Source organism: Malus domestica, chromosome 15 (genome assembly GCF_042453785.1).
Source record: "Malus domestica chromosome 15, GDT2T_hap1".
NCBI classification, from domain to species: Eukaryota; Viridiplantae; Streptophyta; class Magnoliopsida; order Rosales; family Rosaceae; genus Malus; species Malus domestica.
In genome coordinates, this window is record NC_091675.1 from 37,650,933 (window position 1) to 37,671,657 (window position 20,725).

General features: G+C 39.6%; 1 long non-coding RNA gene across 1 annotated transcript; it reads right to left on the bottom strand.

Moving 5' to 3' along the window:
• Nucleotides 1-6,689: 6,689 nt before the first annotated feature.
• On the bottom strand, nt 6,690-20,243 carry LOC139192146 (uncharacterized). Its single transcript, XR_011576013.1, has 4 exons — nt 20,048-20,243; nt 10,357-10,539; nt 9,257-9,312; nt 6,690-6,976 (listed from the first exon to the last, which is right to left on the bottom strand). It is a non-coding gene; the product is annotated as an uncharacterized lncRNA (long non-coding RNA).
• Nucleotides 20,244-20,725: the final 482 nt, after the last annotated feature.

Sequence of the window (20,725 nt, forward strand, 5' to 3'; positions counted from 1 at the left end):
CTTGAATAAGATTTAGTTCGTTGGATATTATCAATTACCCATATATAGGATATATATGCTTCTAAGACAATATGATTGTCAATTAGAAGATCTTCCAAATTTTTCATGACTCCATAAGATGTAGTTGGAAAGAAAGACAAATCTTAAGCATGTTAAGATTTGGGGTTGTGTGCTTATAAGCAATATTTGTTTGATAACAATCTTGTAGGATATCCTTAAATTAACTTTTGGATATCGCTTCTATAAACCAACTAACAAATGTTGTTTTGTTGGGTAGTTCATTGTAATCCTACAATGTGATTTGCCTAAGAGCAAATGAACGAGAGATAGAACTCAAAGAATGGGTTCTTTGAGTGACAAGAAAGTAATCAACAAATATAACAACCTAGTTCCTATACCACAAGCTCCAAGGTAGTCGAGAAGGATTTATAAACCGTCTCAGTTGAATGGTTTGAACTTTATGACTATGTCATAGAGTTGCACCTCTTAATTCGAAAGAAATAAGAATGAAAATCCTTATGACTACATTGAGTGTATATATGATATATACTCAAGGAAATGGTAAAGTACCATTTAACCCGAAATAATGAAACCTTCATAGCTAATTGGTAGCTTAAGGTGACTACAATCAAAGAGAATGGTTGACTTTGAAGGAACCATTTTTGACGTAGTCTTAGTTTCAATTAATTCGAAGATTGCTAGCTACAACTAAATGGTGATTTAATGTTTGGACATAATATAGGTTTCCGAAACCATTATTAAGATAGTCTTGATAATATATGTCTAAAACTATGAATCACAAGACATGTAAGTTGTAGAGATCTATCCATCATGGATCTTAGCAAGCTAGTGGGAGCTATAAGCATCTTATGAGAAAAAGGATCAAATCGTTTGATTTCTCATAAAGATGTAAATGAATCTTTTGTTTACTAGGTTTACAAAAGATTAGTGGGAGTTAATCATGTTCCTAAAATTTAAATATATATATGATATATTAATTTTGGAAATGAAATAAATACTTCTTCGTTAAAGTTATGACTTTAAAACATTATATGAAGATAGAATGTTTATGGGAGTTAATCATGTTCCTAAAATATAAATATATATATGATATATTAATTTTGGAAATGAAAAGAATACTTCTTCGTTAAAGTTATGACTTTAAGCATTCTATAACGATATAATGTATATGGGAGACATAGTCTATAAACATGGGATGGAAATCTATAATGATAGATTTTAGGATATAATTGGATTATATCAAGCCCTAAATAATAGACAAGAGTTGCTAGGAAGTTTCTCATATGATGATAAACTTCAATTAGAAGGATGACTCTAGTGTGACTAGCAAGTTGCCCTTCTCAAAGGGAACGTACCCTTTGACTCCCAAAGAAATAATGCGTAAATAGAATCATTTATGCATACGCATAAAGGTGATTTATGTATTTCATATTGTATGAAAAACATTGATATGAGTTGTACCTAGAACGGTACAAGACGATATCAGTGCAAGCCCAGGATCAGAACCATGGCAACTGTCAAGTGAGTCCTTAAGTATTTAAGAAATACTAAAGGAAAGATTCCTCAAATAATGAGGAAGAATTAGAGTAACGTAATGGAAGCGTAAATGTATTAGATTATGAATCTAATCCATCATTGGATGTTTCTTCATTATGAATGAAGAGATAAATAGATATCTCTTTATTATGACTAAAGAGATATTTGGATGGAAACATTAAAGTAATGACTTTAGTGTGTTCCATTATGAATGCAAGGTATATTGCCATATAGAAGTTTGCAACAATGTTGTTTGGATGGGAAAGTTCATTTATGAACTCTCTATTCGGTTCCAACCAGAAAGTGTATCTAGTGTATCGACACTATGACACTAATGGGGCGATAGCTCAAGCCAGGGAATCAAGGTCTCATCAAGGTCCGAACACAAATGAGAGACTGAACCACATGATTGAGAATCATGTATAATGGTGACGTCGATATTCTCAAGGTTGCTTCTATGGATAACATATAGATATCCATTGTCTAGGCCTACTACTCAGCCATTTATGAAATGACTACAGAAGAGGTATCATCACTGATGACCAAGCTGATTGGCTCTAGTGCAAGTGGGAGATTGTTGGAAATGTGCCCTAAAACCAATCATGTGATGATGCTTTACGGACATTTCACATGTTAAACTAATCTAGTTTAATATAAAGGGCAAAGATTATTGTTTGAGCCGTCTCATATAAATGTTATATGCTTAAACGATAAAGTCCAAGGAATATGTGATTGGGAGAATGTAATCTAATGAAGTTAGATTCATGAGACCATTCTTTCGTAGACACATCCTAAATGTTCCTGATCATAGGATTGCCAATTGGGCATTGACAGTCCGTCAAGATCGGTACGTGCTATGTCTTCTCTCAGGGAGAGTGACTAGTCTCGAGTCATTGGTGTGTGTGACATCAAGACAAGTACGTAGGTGCTCAGTAGAGAATGAGTTCACTGAACGCGATCAACGAAGAGTTCTCATACTCATGTCACATGAGAACTCATGGTTGGGATAATGCAAAGTAGTCATTTGACTTGAGGCATCACAGTTGTCTTGTGGTTAAGTCCTTGATCTTTGATTATGTCAAAGTCACCCCATCGGGGTGTCCATGGCATCGTTGGGGTTAAGCCACTTAACCATGGAGGCAAGTGAATGCGCAACAAGGGATCTTTAACCTTCAAACTGTTTGAGGGAGAATACTCTATGATATGATTTAGAATCTCTGGCCAGAGTATGAATGAGATTTAGAAAAGTCGTTCTAAATCACATTCAAGGTGATCATATAAGCACATGAATCACATTGGATAGTAGACATGAATAAATAAACTATCAAACCAAACAATGTGGTCAAGAGTATTGTATTAGAGAAAGACCGTATTGCATTTGTAATCCCAAACTGAATAGGTTTTCTCTACCTCTTCTGATTAGCTTGGGTAACCATGATATGCTGCAAGGTGTCACTCATGGTTTGTGGAAGCCCTAAACGTGTGTAATCACTAAAGGGAGAATTGAAAGTAAGTTTCAATTCACAATCGATATAAAATGGTTTTAATCGCCCACTGCCTCGCTAAAAGGAACCTAATGGATCGCACACCGTGTAAGGTGGAGATTGAAGAAACAATGGAGATGAGTAAGAATGATTAAATGGTTTAATCATTTATTTATGGCAAGGATTATTTAATATGTTAATTAATCAAACGAATAAGTTCGTTAAAGACCTCGGGATAGTTTTGGACATTAAGGCCCAATGGGCTTCGAACGTCAAGCCCATTGACTTAAGTTGTATGACAACTTAATGAATAATGATTCACAAAGGCCTAATTAGCCCAAAAATACCCTAGGGCCGGCCATGATGCTAAGGGTAGTGAACTTGGACTTATTTACAAGTTTGCCACTCAAATGAATAAAGGTATAAATATAACTTTATAGCCTAAAATTCATTAGGGTTTTGTTTTGGAGAAAATTGGAGAGAACATGTCTCTCCATTTCTCTCTAAAGAGGCCGGCCACCTTGGGGGTGCATCTTGCAATCCCACTACTCCAAGGTCACTCATTTCTTCTCCAATCTCTCCTTGGTGAAGAGACTTAGAGGTTCCCTATTTTGGGAACTTGGAGAAACCTATTCATCTATCCAAATCCATAGATTTAAGATGCAAGGAATGAAGGCCCTCTCTTTGAGTGATTAGCCTTTGCTTATGAAAAGAGGAATCTACAAAGGTATATTTCTCAACTCACTTTGATTTGAGTTGAGTCATGGTTCACCAATCTACTAGGCTTTGAATTTCATGGTTAATGTTTTGTTTTTAAGTGCATGCAAGCATGATTCCGCCTTTAATTGTTAATTGCATGCTTATTGATGTTGCTTAAATGAACATGTTTTCACAAAATATTCCTTCACACATGCAGCTTTTCTAGTTAACAGAATGCCCTGTAAAGGTTTAGAGATGAAATCACCTTATCAGGTTCTTTTTGGACAGAATACAGAAGTTCATAATCTCAAAATCTTTGGATCTGCTGTGTATCCATTACTCAGGCCTTCTAAGGTAAATAAACTGCAACCTAGAGCCATTCAATGTGTGTTTATGGGTTTTTTTATGGGATATAAAGGGGCCATCTGTTATGATATTAAATCCATAAAGTTTATTGTCTCTAGGCATGTAATACATGCTGAAGATGTGTATCCATTTCAGATTTTACATCAGTCTGGTTCCGAAGGTATATCAAATCATACATCAGCACAGCAGTCTCATGTTGTGATTCATTTACCTGATACACTTGGAACCTCAACAAGCACTGATCAAAATTCACAGGAAATTCATACAGTTGCCACCAATGATTCAAACAATACAAATGTGTGTTCTAATGGTAATGAGGGGATTTCAGATTCACAGCAGTATAATTCAGATATTAATGCAGTGTCTCCAGAATTACAACAGCACCATCATTCACTCCATCATCACTCTGGTACATCATCAATGTTGCCTGTCCATTCCTCCACACAACTCGAGGCAATTCTTCTTGTCTCTATGCAATCTAATTCATCTACAGACAATGGGTTATCTACACACTCTATGACCACAAGATTAAAGAGTGGTACTATGTTTAGAAAGAATTATGCAGCATTAATTGCATCATGTCCTGAACTACATTCTCTTCAATTAACTGAGGATGCACCATTTGTTGGTGGTTTTTCCTTCATATTTGAGATTGTTGATGCTTCAGAGCCCTCATCATTTAGAAAAGCTGCAACATTGCCTTAATGGCAGGCAGCAATGCAAGAGGAGTATGATTCACTTAGAGCACAAGGAACTTGGACTTTGGTACCACCTCCAGAGAATAGGGCAATTGTTGGGAGTAAATGGGTATACAAGGTTAAAAAGAATCCAGATAGGAGTATTGCAAGATATAAGGCACGATTAGTGGCTCAGGGGTTCTCACAAGAGCATGGTATTGATTATTCGGACACTTTTAGCCCTGTGGTAAGGCATACAATTGTTCAAATGATTCTAACTTTGGCAACAATAAAGCATTGGGATTTTAGACAACTTGATATCAAAAATGCATTCTTGCATGGTGATTTGCAAGATGAGGTGTTTATGAAACAACCTCAGGGATTTGTCAATGCTTCTCATCCTACACATGTGTGTAAGTTAATAAAGTCCTTATATGGATTAAAGCAAGCCCCATGGGTATGGAATTCCAAGTTCACTAGTTATTTGACAGCTCTACAATTTGTTGCTTCATCATCTGATACGAGTTTGTTTGTCAAGACAGATGGCGCAGATAAGATAATCCTATTACTTTATATGGATGACATCATTCTCACATGGTCAAATTCTTCAAAGGTTCAAGAAGTTATTCAAGAATTGTCTGTTGTGTTTGAGCTCAAAAATATGGGCAAACTGACTTATTTCTTGGGATTGCAAGTTGACTACAAAACCCATGGAGACATATTTCTAAATCAATCTAAATACATTAAAGATTTGATTCACAAGGCAGGAATGGATTCCTGTAAACCTGCAACAACTCCATGTAAGCCACATTAGCAGTTAATTGATGCAGAAGGCACTGTTTTGACCAATCCCACATTGTATAGGAGTCTGGTTGGTTCATTGCAGTATTTGACCTTCACAAGGCCAGATATTGCATATGCAGTTAATACAGTCTGTCAGTTTATTTCTTTGCCAACAGAAACACATTTTGCAGCTGTCAAACGAATATTGCGATATCTTCACGGTACAATGCACAATGGCATTCTATATTCCTCATACACGGTGCCTGATCTTAATGCATTTTCAGACTCGGATTGGGCATCTGATCTCAATACTAGACGATCAGTTACTGGCTATGTTGTATACTTGGGAAACAATCCGATATCTTGGCAGTCAAAACGACAGAACTTAGTTTCCAGAAGTTCTACAGAAGCTGAGTATAAAGCATTAGCTCACACTGCAACGGATGTTGCCTAGGTGCGAAATATTTTGAAAGATTTAGGTGTTGGGTTGCTTACACCTCCGGTTATACACTGTGATAACATGTCAGCTATAGCCTTAAGTGCCAATCATGTCTTCCATTCAAGAATTAAACACTTAGACTCGGATTATCACTTTGTTCGAGAGCGAGTTCAAAACGGAGATTTGGAAGTGGTATACATTCCTACTGATGACCAAACTGCAGACATTTTAACAAAAGGCCTTCACAATCCTACGTTTATTCGACACTGTTACAATCTCAAGCCTGGGAATCCCAGTTGAGATTGAGAGGGGATGTTGGGATGACACATCAACCACATCAGCACAGCCATGTTAGCAGTAGTTGTTAGAATTGTTAGAAGCTTGTTAAAGAGTTAGTTAGCATTGTAGCCGACTGACTTGGGATATAAAAGAACAGATTGTGATTCATTTGTAGTATTCTGGAAAATAATACAAAGATCATATTCCTCTCTCTCTCTCTCTCTTTCTTTCTTTCTCTCGAGCTTTCATGTTTCTCTCTAACCTTAGTACTTCATTCAATTCCTTTGGTCTGGTTATCAACTTCTTCGTCCCGCAAACCCTTGTGTTTATTTTTCATTTTTTGGCAAAAATATGTTTTATTTAATTTTAAATAAATATTATAATTAAATTCTAAACAATAATTAATAAACCAAAAAAGTATTTAATATAAAATATATAAAAATGTACATACAAGATGTCCGAACAAAAAAGAAAAAGTTACAACAAGTAGTCTTCTAGGTTTTATACATCCTGCTACTGGGTATCGACTGGGCAAAATGGCTGGAAGGTCGAAGGTGGAGCAAGATCAGATGCTAGCATCAGGATTTAGAGGCCGGACATCTATAAGGCCCGTACAATCATACTCATCTGCTCGCCCTAGGTCGCAAGCTGACCTTCTAGAGTTGTCACTTTCTCCTTCAAGGCATCTATTTCTGCAACATAACCGGAATATATCATAGTACCAGTCCGACTATATCTTGTGCATCATCTCCTACATTTTAAGGGACAGAAAAACCCACTAAACCAACCTATACAGTGAAGGAAATCTTTTGGGAAAACATGTTCATTTGAGCAACATCATATAGCATGCAATTAACAATTAAAGGCGGAATCATGCTTGTATGCACTCAAAAACAAAACATTACCATGAAATTCAAAGCCTAGTAGATTGGTGAACCAATTAATCAACTCAAAACAAAGTGAGTTGAAATTAATACCTTTGTAGATTCCTCTTTGCATAAGCAAAGGCTAATCACCCAAAGAGATAGGGCCTTCATTCCTTGCTTCTTAGATCCATGGATTTGGATGGAAGAATAGGTTCTCTAAGTTCCCAAAATTGAGAACCTCTAAGTCTCTTCACCAAGGTTAGATTGTAGAAGAAATGAGTGACCTTGGAGTAGTAGGATTGCTAGATGTACCCTCCAAGGTGTTGGCCTCTTTAGAGAGAAAATGGAGAGACAATTCTCACCAATTTTCCCCAAAATAAACCCTTTTAATCCTTTTTGAATATTTGGCTATAAAGTCATTTATATAGTCACTTCTTTAAGTGACCTAAACAACCAAAACCCTAATTCATCTTCATGGCCGGCCATTTAGGGATTTTTGGGCTTTTGGGCTTTAATGAATCTTTATTCATTAAATTGTCATACAACTTAAGTTAATGGGCTTGACGTTCGAAGCCCATTGGGCCTTAAGGTCCAAAACTATCCCGAAGTCATTTAACGAACTTATTCGTTTGATTAATTAACATATTAATTAATCCTTGCCATAAATAAATGATTAAACCATTTAATCATTCTTACTCATTTCCGTTTAATCTCCAATCTCTACCTTTTATGGTGTGCGATCCATTAGGTTCCTTTTAGCGAGGTAGTGGGCGATTAAAACCATTTTACATCGATTGTGAATTGAAACTATTTTCAATTCTCCCTTTAGTGATTACACACGTTTAGGGCTTCCACAAACCATGAGTGACACCTAGCAGCATATCATGGTTACCCAAGCTAATCAGAAGAGGTTAGAGAACCTATTCAGTTCTGGATTACAAATGCAATACGGTCTTTCTCTAATCTAATACTCTTGACCACATTGTTTGGTTTGATAGTTTATTTACTCATGTCTACTATCCAATGTGTGTCTTGTGCTTATATGATTACCTTGAATGTGATTTGGAACGCATTCCCCAATCTCATTCATACTCTGGCCAGAGATTCAAATCATATCATAGAGTATTCTCCCTCAAACGGTTTGAAGGTTAGAGATCCCTTGTTGCGCATTCACTTGTCTCCATAGCTAAGTGGCTTGACCCCAACGATGCCGTGGACACCCTCCTGATGGAGTGACTTTGACATAATCAAAGATCAAGGACTTAACCACAAGACAACTATGATGCCTCAGGTCAAATGACTACTTTGCATTATCCCAACCATGAGTTCTCATGTGACATGGAATATGAGAACTCTTCGTTGATCGCGTTCAGTGAACTCATTCTCTATTGAGCACCTACCGTACTTGTCTTGATGTCACACACACCAATGATTCGAGACTGATCACTCTCCCTGAGAGAAGACATAGTACGTACTGATCTTAACGGACTGTCAATGCCCAATTGGCAATCCTATGATCAGGAACATTTAGGATGTGTCTACGAAAGAATGGTCTCATGAATCTAACTTCATTAGATTACATTCTCCCAATCACATATTCCTTGGACTTTATCGTTTAAGCATATAACATTTATATGAGACGGCTCAAACAATAATCTTTGCCCTTTATATGTAAAACTAGATTAGTTTAACATGTGAAATGTCCGTAAAGTATCATCACATGATTGGCTTTAGGGCACATTTCCAACATACAGTTCAACAACAATTAGCTTATGCCATTTTTTTTGCCTATGAACATAGAACAATGGCGGAACCATATAAATTGCCTCGGGTTGTCTATTGATTGTTCATTTCTACTTGAAATTCTCAAACTATTTAACTCTATTACCAACCACAATTAGGTTTTCTTACACAACAAAATTCACTAATAAATTCTTGAAAAGTTCATGCACATTAACCCAGTTAAATACAATGTTCAGAAAATAACTAAACCAGTTTAATTAGAGCAGTGATATTTCAATACAAGATTATTTAAAGAACCCATACTTCAAGAAATTACAGAGACAACATTGAAGAGAGACAAAGAGGAGGAGAGAAATTGAGTACCTGAGTAAAAATAAGAGCTTAGAGACTAGATTTCCCTTTAGCTACCTTCTGATACCCTGAAATTCGATAACCCCAAATCAAATATTAGAAAAAATTTCATTATTATAAAGAGTTCAGGGACCTAGAGATGTGTTTGGCTGCCAAGAAAGTGATACCCCATCCAGGAATGGACATAGGAAATTTTAGTATGAAAGGAATCTGCATACTTTAGTTTTGACCCAAGAAAATGCGAGGAACGGCAAAGCAAGATTCGTGCTTTACCAAAATCAGGATGTTAAAATTTTGCAAGCGAAAAGATAAAAATATGAAACAGATACGTATATAAAATCAATGGGTGCCACCAGAGTGAGGACAGCAAAAGAGAAATTTGTTTAATATGGTTCAGTGAGGGTGGATGCAGACATTTTCAAAATTGAGAGAATAAAAGTTGCACGTAACAAAAACTAATGAGACAGGAAAAGAGTAAGTGCTAAGGTGATTTAGTGATCTGATAGCGAAGTAATATGCAGTATCCACAGGGGCATGTATAATAAAGATTTATAACTAGCCCTAAGCTTGGATTAGGAAATTGTCAAGTCATTTTGAGGTCACTTGCAGTTCACTACTATGAATGAACAATATTATTATTATGTATGTTGTGAAACCACAAAGGGATAATTTCCCAGTTGCACATAGATTGATTGGGAAAATACGAACTACTCAGCACCCAAAAAATCCAAATTTAAGAGAGAAACAAAACATGTTGAGAAGAGTTCAGAGAAATCAGAATATGAAGTTGGAAGTGATAAAAATGCAATTTCCAGGGAGGATAAAAAAGGGTAGTTAATCATATTTTGAGTTTCAGCAATCTAATTTTGAAATTAAAGGATTAAATGCAAACTTAGTCACATGCAAAATGTGATGCTAAAGATGTAAATATTCCAATGTACTGTGCATCCAAAGCTCGTAATGGTTCAAGTAATTCTTCTATGTTCTCAACCTAAACCACCCTCTAGGCTTTAGGGAAAGATATGACTATGTAATACACACAATGTCAAGTATAAAAGAGATAAAGGTGTTCCAAAGTGCGGAGAACTATAAGGTCAGCGAATCCAACTTACAGATGGAGGCTTTCTGAGAACTGCTTCATGATTATATGTGCGATCCTTCTTTGATGGTGAGTCAGGTCTGCCACCTGTCTTCTTCTCAATCCTAGCCTTGTTGAAGATTACAGTGAATCCCTCAGCTGATACTGGATCATTGACATCCCATTCACCAAATTTTGGCAACGGTACACCCTTTTCCTGTGGATTTACATAATTTTGATTAAGGGAATCAATCATCTAAAGTCAATGCATACCAAATTGAGATGTATAAATAACACAGTTGTGTACAAAGTTCAATGATTCATATGTTCTTGCATGAAATTATGAAGGCAAACAAAATCCAAGTAACAAAGATGATTAAGATTAAGGTGAAGGTTGTCTCCCACGCATCAGCAGAAAAACAGCTTATGAATCCTACTGTATCCTCAATCCTACTGCTCACAACACCAAGATATATAAAGTAATATGTATTCATGAATTGGTTTACAAACGTTGATGCCTGTAATTATTCTTCAATATGAAGGTATTCCGAAAAGAAGAAGAGGTTTGAAATTCGACAAGCTTGTAATAGATCTACTATCAACTCTATACATGCATAAAATGAACAGAAAGAAATCTTCTTTTTGTAAAGTCGGATTGGGTGACACTATAACCACTATACAGGACACTACGTAATAGTCCATTGAAAGGACAGTCAACAACAACAACAACAACAACAAAGCCTTTTCCCACTAAGTGGGGTCGGCTATATGAATCCTAGAACGCCATTGCGCTCGGTTTTGTGTCATGTCCTCCGTTAGATCCAAGTACTCTAAGTCTTTTCTTAGAGTCTCTTCCAAAGTTTTCCTAGGTCTTCCTCTACCCCTTTGGCCCTGAACCTCTGTCCCGTAGTCACATCTTCGAACCGGAGCGTCAGTCGGCCTTCTTTGCACATGTCCAAATCATCGGAGCCGATTTTCTCTCATCTTTCCTACAATTTCGGCTACTCCTACTTTACCTCGGATATCCTCATTCCCAATCTTATCATTTCTCGTGTGCCCACACATCCCACGAAGCATCCTCATCTCCGCTACACCCATTTTGTGTACGTGTTGATGCTTCACCGCCCAACATTCTGTGCCATACAACATCGCTGGCCTTATTGCCGTCCTATAAAATTTTCCCTTGAGCTTCAGTGGCCTACGACGGTCACACAACACGCCGGATGCACTCTTACACTTCATCCATCCAGCTCGTATTCTATGGTTGAGATCTCCATCTAATTCTCCGTTCTCTTGCAAGATAGATCCTAGGTAGCGAAAACGGTCGCTTTTTGTGATCTTCGCTAGATTGCTCCGGTCATTAGTGTGGATAAGTATATAAATGGATAGAGATAGGAAAGCAAACACAAGATGTACGTGGTTCACCCAGATTGGCTACGTCCACGGAATAGAAGAGTTCTCATTAATTGTGAAGGGTTTACACAAGTACATAGGTTCAAGCTCTCCTTTAGTGAGTACAAGTGAATGATTTAGTACAAATGACATTAGGAAATATTGTGGGAGAATGATCTCGTAATCACGAAACTTCTAAGTATCGGAGTGTGGTGTCGTCTTGACTTGCCTTATCTGTCTCATAGGTAGATGTGGCATCTTCTCTGGAAGTACTCTTCCTCCATCCAGGGGTGGTATCTTTAACTGGTGGAGATGCACAAGGTAATGTATCAATTTCACTTGAAGCTTACTTGTAGTCTCAGGCTTGGTCAAGCGCGATACAAACCATGTAGTAGGAGTCCCCCAAGTCGCCGAGCTAGGGGGTCTGCTGAAAGAGGTGACAAACAAGGTAAGCAATCAGAGCTCCGACTGATTGTTCACCTTCTCCCCATCTTGCAGCAGCATGAAGGATAAAGAGAAGAAAAATGAGAAGAGATGATATGAGATACTTTTGCTTTTGAAGAAGTAACTTTCCACAGGCTTATTCTTGAACTGAGCTGGAGGGTTTTCTGGTTTCCTCCAGAGTATAAGGCCGACTGAAGAATTTGAGGGTCAAAACAAGTCCATCAAATCTAGAGTACGTTCCACCCTACTGATATGGGATACTTTTGCTTTTGACAGAGTAATGGGTGTATCGGCACGTGTGCTGTTACGCTTGTCTCCACATGCTTCCTTGTATCCTTCGCACTTGCCCTATCTGTTCCTCAAGCAGATGCGGAATCTTCCCTGGAAACATAAGATGTTGAAGATGAGTACTCGAGAGCAATGCCAGGTAAGTAATCAGGTAAGGGGTTCCAGGCAGTCAGTTCCTGGCTGGAAGCTTGATCCAAGTGCTGACTGATTGCTCTCTTTCTCCTTGTCTTGCAGGTAAAAACAAGGCCAAAGGAAAAGACAGGGAAAAAGCATGATATGGGATACTCTTGCTTTTAACCCTGATGATATGAGATATTCTTGCTCTAGTATAGCTTGTTTGCAGAGGTATTATCGGGGGGAAAGAAAGCTGAATATTTCGAAAGGCTTCGTTGGGAGTGCCCTCTCAGATATGATGAAAGGTTGAGCATTTTTGCAGGTCTGCCTGTCCGTTGGGGATGGAGGTCGACATATATAGGAGTCTCCCTAACAACAAGTAGTAATGCTATTCCTTTACCCTGCTTGGTCATAGCACGGTAGTGGGAGCTGCCAGTTTCACATGTTTTAACTCTGTCAGAGCACTTTGAAAAAGTGGTCTGTGGTATCTGGCTCTCGAGATTCGGAGAACGATGCCTTTTCGATTTTTGAGAAAGCAATCATGCTGGGGGTCTGGCTCTCGAGATTCGTAGAGCAGTGTCTCTTCGATTTTTGAGGAAGTAATCATGTTGGGAGTCTGGCTCTCGAGATTCGGAGGGCGGTGCCTCTTCGATTTTGGAGCAAGCAATCCTGTTGGGAGTGTTGTCTCGAATGTGAGTAAAGGTTGGGCATGTTTGCTAGTCTACCTTGCCACGAAGCACAAAGGTTGACACACAGAGACTTTCCAATTATCCAGCAATGGTACTGTTCCTTTACCCTCTCTTCGCTTTTGAGAAAGTAGTCATGTTGGGAGTCTGGCTCTCGAGATTCGGAGGACGGTGCCTCTTCGATTTTGGAGCAAGCAATCTTGTTGGGAGTGTTTTCTCGAAAGTGAGTAAAGGTTGGGCATGTTTGCTAGTCTACCTTGCCACGAAGCACAGAGGTTGACACACAGGGACTTTCCAATTATCCAGCAGTGGTACTGTTCCTTTACCCTTGTGGGTAATAATATGGTAGCTAGACCTTCAAAATTTATGTGTCTAAACTTTGTTAGTGCTGTTTCTTTGCTATTCTTTTACCTTTCTTGGTCAGAGCGATGTAGTGGGAGCTGCAAGCTTCACGTGCTCAACTTTGGCAGAGAACTTTGGCAAAGTTATCTGTGGTACCCATGAGCTATTGTTGCGTGTGGGAAGTGGGTGATTGAACAGTAAGATTCATGTGCTTTCTACTTCACCAGAAGTCTTCGACAGAATGCCCATAATTTCTGCAAAGCTGAGTGTGCGTGTGACAGGTGCTGACAAGGCTAGAAAAGTAGGTGCCTCTTCGATTTCTGAGATCGGCCCTCGTGGTCTCTGAGCAGCCCAGCTTTTGAGAAAGCGAGCGCCTCTTCGATTGATTCGGAGAACGATGCCTCATCGATTTTTGAGAAAGCAATCATGCTGGGGGTCTGGCTCTCGAGGATTCGGGGAGCAGTGTCTCTTCGATTTTTGAGAAAGTAATCACGTTGGGAGTCTGGCTCTCGAGATTCGGAGGGCGGTGCCTCTTCGATTTTGGAGCAAGCAATCTTGTTGGAAGTGTTTTCTCGAATGTGAGTAAAGGTTGGGCATGTTTGCTAGTCTACCTTGCCACGAAGCACAGAGGTTGACACACAGGGACTTTCCAATTATCCAGCAATGGTACTGTTCCTTTACCCTCTCTTCGATTTTTAAGAAAGTAGTCATGTTGGGAGTCTGGCTCTCGAGATTCGGAGGACGGTGCCTCTTCGATTTTGGAGCAAGCAATCTTATTGGGAGTGTTTTCTCGAATGTGAGTAAAGGTTGGGCATGTTTGCTAGTCTACCTTGCCACGAAGCACAGAGGTTGACACACAGGGACTTTCCAATTATCCAGCAATAATACTGTTCCTTTACCCTTGTGGGTAATAATATGGTAGCTAGACCTTCAAAATTTATGGGTCTAAACTTTGTTAGTGCTGTTTCTTTGCTATTCTTTTACCCTTCTTGGTCAGAGCGATGTAGTGGGAGCTGCAAGCTTCACGTGCTCAACTTTGGCAGAGAACTTTGGCAAAGTTATCTGTGGTACCCATGAGCTATTGTTGCGTGTGGGAAGTGGGTGATTGAACAGTAAGATTCATGTGTTTTCTACTTCCCTAGAAGTCTTCGACAGAATGCCCATAATTTCTGCAAAGCTGAGTGTGCGTGTGACGGGTGCTGACAAGGCTGGAAAAGTAGGTGCCTCTTCGATTTCTGAGATCGGCCCTCGTGGTCTCTGGGGAGCCCAGCTTTTGAGAAAGCGAGCGCCTCTTCGATTTCTGAGATCGGCCTTCGTGGTCTTTGAGAAGCCCAACTTTTGAGAAAGCAAACGCCTCTTCGATTTCTGAGATCAACCCTCGTGATCTCTAAGCAGCCCAGCTTTTGAGAAAGCAAACGCCTCTTCGATTTCTGAGCAGGCGCCTCTTCGATTTCCGAAGCTCCGTCGAGTGCAGATTTTTATAGAGGCTGACATTAAGTTCCAAAGCACACTTGAATCTCCACCAGTAGAAGCTTCATTCTTGCACTTCTAAGATCTTGATTTGTCCGACCTCTTCTCTCTTCAACACCTTTGAAAATGTCTGGCCCCTCCGACCGTCGTTTTGACTTGAACCTTGTTGAAGAGGCAGCCCCGCCTTCTCCAGACAACATATGGCGCCCATCCTTCGTCTCCCCTACTGGTCCTCTTACCGTTGGGGATTCCGTGATGAAGAATGATATGACCGCTGCGGTGGTGGCCAGGAACCTTCTCACTCCCAAAGATAACAGACTACTTTCCAAACGGTCTGATGAGTTAGCTGTTAAGGATTCGTTGGCTCTCAGTGTTCAGTGTGCAGGTTCTGTGTCTAATATGGCCCAACGCCTATTTGCTCGAACCCGCCAAGTTGAATCCTTGGCGGCTGAAGTGATGAGTCTCAAACAGGAGATTAGAGGGCTCAAGCATGAGAATAAACAGTTGCACCGGCTCGCACATGACTATGCTACAAACATGAAGAGGAAGCTTGACCAGATGAAGGAAACTGATGGTCAGGTTTTACTTGATCATCAGAGATTTGTGGGTTTGTTCCAAAGGCATTTATTGCCTTCGTCTTCTGGGGCTGTACCGCGTAATGAAGCTCCGAATGATCAACCTCTGATGCCTCCTCCTTCTAGGGTTCTGTCCAGTACTGAGGCTCCAAATGATCCCCCTCCGGTGCCTTCTCTTTCTGGGGCTCTACCGACTGCTGAGACTTCTCCTAAGCAACCTTTGTGAAGGCTCCGTCTTGTGTGTTTATTTTGACTCATGTATATGTACATATTTGTAGCTGATCGGGGATATCAATAAATAAGCTTTCCTTCATTTCAACGTATTGTGTTAAATACACCAAAGCCTTCTTCGCTAAGTTCTTTGAATTTTCTTTTGTTGAAGCTTGTATGTTGAAGCTTTCTGAGTGGAGCATGTAGGTTGGGGTAGTGTTCCCTTAATTTCCCGAGTGAGGAAAACTTCTCGATTGGAGACTTGGAAAATCCAAGTCACTGAGTGGGATCGGCTATATGAATCTTAGAACGCCATTGTGCTCGATCCTGTGTCATGTCCTCCGTTAGATCCAAGTACTCTAAGTCTTTTCTTAGAGTCTCTTCCAAAGTTTTCCTAGGTCTTCCTCTACCCCTTCGGCCCTGAACCTCTGTCCCATAGTCGCATCTTCTAATCGGAGCGTCAGTAGGCCTTCTTTGCACATGTCCAAACCACCGTAACCGATTTTCTCTCATCTTTCCTTCAATTTCGGCTACTCCTACTTTACCCCGGATATCCTCATTCCTAATCTTATCCTTTCTCGTGTGCCCACACATCCAACGAAGCATCCTCATCTCCGCTACACCCATTTTGTGTACGTGTTGATGTTTCACCGCCCAACATTCTGTGCCATACAGCATCGCCGGCCTTATTGCCGTCCTATAAAATTTTCCCTTGAGCTTCAATGGCATACGGCGGTCACACAACACACCGGATGCACTCTTCCACTTCATCCATCCAGCTTGTATTCTATGGTTGAGATCTCCATCTAATTCTCCGTTCTTTTGCAAGATAGATCCTAGGTAACGAAAACGGTCGCTTTTTGGTATTTCTTGATCTCCGATCCTCACCCCTAACTCGTTTTGGCCTCCATTTGCACTGAACTTGCACTCCATATATTCTGTCTTTGATCGGCTTAGGCGAAGACCTTTAGATTCCAACACTTCTCTCCAAAGGTTAAGCTTTGCATTTACCCCTTCCTGAGTTTCATCTATCAACACTATATCGTCTGCGAAAAGCATACACCAAGGAATATCATCTTGAATATGTCCTGTTAACTCATCCATTACCAACGCAAAAAGGTAAGGACTTAAGGATGAGCCTTGATGTAATCCTACAGTTATGGGGAAGCTTTCGGTTTGTCCTTCATGAGTTCTTACGGCAGTCTTTGCTCCTTCATACATATCCTTTATAGCTTGGATATATGCTACTCGTACTCCTTTCTTCTCTAAAATCCTCCAAAGAATGTCTCTTGGGACCCTATCATACGCTTTTTCCAAATCTATAAAGACCATGTGTAAATCCTTTTTCCCATCTCTATATCTTTCCATCAATCTTCGTAAGAGATAGATTGCCTCCATGGTTGAGCGCCCTGGCATGAACCCGAATTGGTTATCCGAAACCCGTGTCTCTTGCCTCAATCTATGCTCAATGACTCTCTCCCAGAGCTTCATTGTATGACTCATTAGCTTAATACCCCTATAGTTCATGCAATTTTGTACGTCGCCCTTGTTCTTGTAGATAGGCACCAAAGTGCTCGTTCGCCACTCATTTGGCATCTTCTTCGTTTTCAAAATCCTATTGAAAAGGTCAGTGAGCCATGTTATACCTGTCTCTCCCAAAAGTTTCCACACTTCGATTGGTATATTGTCTGGGCCTATTGCTTTTTTATGCTTCATCTTCTTCAAAGCTACAACCACTTCTTCCTTCCGGATTCGACGATAAAAAGAGTAGTTTCTACACTCTTCTGAGTTACTCAACTCCCCTAAAGAATCGCTCATTTCATGTCCTTCATTGAAAAGATTATGAAAATAACCTCTCCATCTGTCTTTAACCGCGTTCTCTGTAGCAAGAACCTTTCCATCCTCATCCTTGATGCACCTCACTTGGTTTAGATCCCTTGTCTTCTTTTCCCTTGCTCTAGATAGTTTATAGATATCCAACTCTCCTTCTTTGGTATCTAGTCGTTTATACATATCGTCGTAGGCCGCTAACTTAGCTTCTCTGACAGCTTTTTTCGCCTCTTGCTTCGCTTTTCTATACTTTTCACCATTTTCATCGGTCCTCTCCTTGTATAAGGCTTTACAACATTCCTTCTTAGCCTTCACCTTTGTTTGTACCTCCTCATTCCACCACCAAGATTCCTTTTGGTGTGGGGCAAAGCCCTTGGACTCTCCTAATACCTCTTTTGCTACTTTTCGGATACAACTAGCCATGGAATCCCACATTTGGCTAGCTTCCCCCTCTCTATCCCACACACATTGGGTGATTACCTTCTCTTTGAAAATGACTTGTTTTTCTTCTTTTAGATTCCACCATCTAGTCCTTGGGCACTTCCAAGTCTTGTTCTTTTGTCTTACTCTTTTGATATGTACATCCATCACCAACAAGCGATGTTGATTAGCCACGCTCTCTCCTGGTATAACTTTGCAATCCTTACAAGTTATACGATCCCCTTTCCTCATTAGAAGAAAATCTATTTGTGTTTTTGACGACCCACTCTTGTAGGTGATCACATGTTCTTCTCTCTTCTTAAAGAAGGTGTTGGCTAAGAAGAGATCATATGCCATTGCAAAATCCAAGATAGCTTCCCCATCCTCGTTTCTCTCCCCAAAACCATGGCCACCATGAAAACCTCCATAGTTGCCTGTCTCCCTGCCCACGTGTCCATTTAAATCTCCTCCTATAAATAACTTCTCCGTCTGAGCAATTCCTTGCACCAAGTCTCCAAGATCTTCCCAAAATTTCTCCTTCGAACTCGTATCCAACCCTACTTGAGGTGCGTACGCACTAATCACATTGATAAGTTCTTGTCCTATTACAATCTTGATTGCCATGATTCTATCTCCTACCCTCTTGACATCTACAACATCTTGTACCAAGGTCTTGTCCACGATGATGCCAACACCGTTTCTCGTTCTATTTGTGCCCGAATACCAAAGTTTAAACCCTGAGTTTTCTAGATCCTTTGCCTTACTACCAACCCACTTAGTTTCTTGTAGGCACATAATATTTATCCTTCTCCTCACCATAACTTCCACTATTTCCATAGATTTTCCCGTTAAGGTTCCTATATTCCACGTTCCTAAACGCATTTTGCTCTCTTGAACTCTACCCTTCTGTCCTAGCTTCTTCACCCTCCCCCGTCTAATAGGATCAAAGTACTTCTTTTGTGTGTCCCGGGTAAAATTGATAGGAGCATATGCTCCCAAACAACTTTGAGTGGAGTCGTTCGAAAAGAAGTTTCTATGGCCCCCTTGCTCATTTAACACTGCATCCGGGTGCCGATGGAGATGCAGCGACCCTTGCTCACTTATCACTGTGCTCAGGCCACACAGCGCGCCACTTACGGGTGACGCCCTAGCTTTAGCGCGATTTTGTTCTGGATTCATTTTCATAAGGATTCGACGTGATCATGGAGTGCCGGCTGTCGACTACCTGACGCCCTCCCCCTCCTCCTTTATCCGGGCTTGGGACCGGCCATGTAAGACATAGGCGGAGTTATTGAAAGGACAGTCAAGTGCACAAAATTTTAACATACTTTGGTTTAGCAGCTTTGCATGAGGGTACTGGGTCAACAGCAAAAAAATCATCTCCCACAATGAGTTTTTTCTTTTTGGTCAAATCTTGCTCAATGAGCTTGGACTACTTGAATTGAGAAAACAAGTTATCACAGCTGACAATTTTAGATTATCATAAATAACTTAACCTTATTTCGCCTATTCAAGATCTCTTAGATTACCATTTCTCACTACCTGTCATGCCGCGCCTTAGCACCATGACCACCTAAGAGTCCTTCATCTCCCCTAATTGAGAATAAAACATGATGAGGCAGCACCAGAAATGGCCATTCGCACGCGATACATAATTGCTACTTGCAATTGTTTTTACAGTTTCAAGACAATACAAACCTTGGTCTCTCAATAGCATGAATAATGTAATCATAACTGGCTATGGTGAGCTACAAATCATCTACCCCTCCTTCCCTAACACACACTCAGAGAAACCCACCACCCTAAAATTCGATTTAACACTAAAACCCCCAATTTCTAATTTAATTTTCCAAATTGAATCTAATTACAATACCAACAATCTTCAAATTAAGGCATTAAAGCTTGATTCTAACCTTAGAAAGAAGAAAAATAAAGAATTAAGCTTGATTCTGACCTGGGTCTATACCTGCTGGCTACGGGAAAAGAATTAAGCTTGATTCTGACATCCAGTAGTGCAGTCGAGAGAGGATGAGGAGAGGATGAGGATGAACGATGAGGAGTAAGGCGATATGAGTGAGAGGGAAGAGAGAGGGCGATATGAGCGAGAGTGAAGAGAGACTAGTATCCAGTTGTGAAACTTTTAAAAACAACGCCTAATTTTAAAAACTGCACCGCCAAAATTATTACAAATGGCTAGACGGATACATTTTGACTGTCGCGCAAAGTGTTTTTGAGCGACGACAACTTTGTCACGTCGAACAAGGTATTTTAAAAAAATAATATGAAAAAATTAGTATCTGATCCTTAGTTTTTATTGTTTATTAACTAAGATCTTATTAGTTCTCAAATTTTGATTTAAGTTCCTAGCATTAATTTGATAATGAATTTACATGTTTATTATATAATTTTTTTAATATAAAAATTAGTAATTAATTTAGGGTTTAATACTCACACCTCTATCAAACTTCTAATTAATTTTCAATTCAAACATTTCCAAAATAATAAAAAATTAAATTAAATTAAGTTTGTACCTATTAGTATTTTTTATATATAAAAAGATTCTCAATTTTTTAATCTTAAATGTACCCAATTGTAACATCGCACATCGGCCAGGGGAGTGATCCTTAAATGT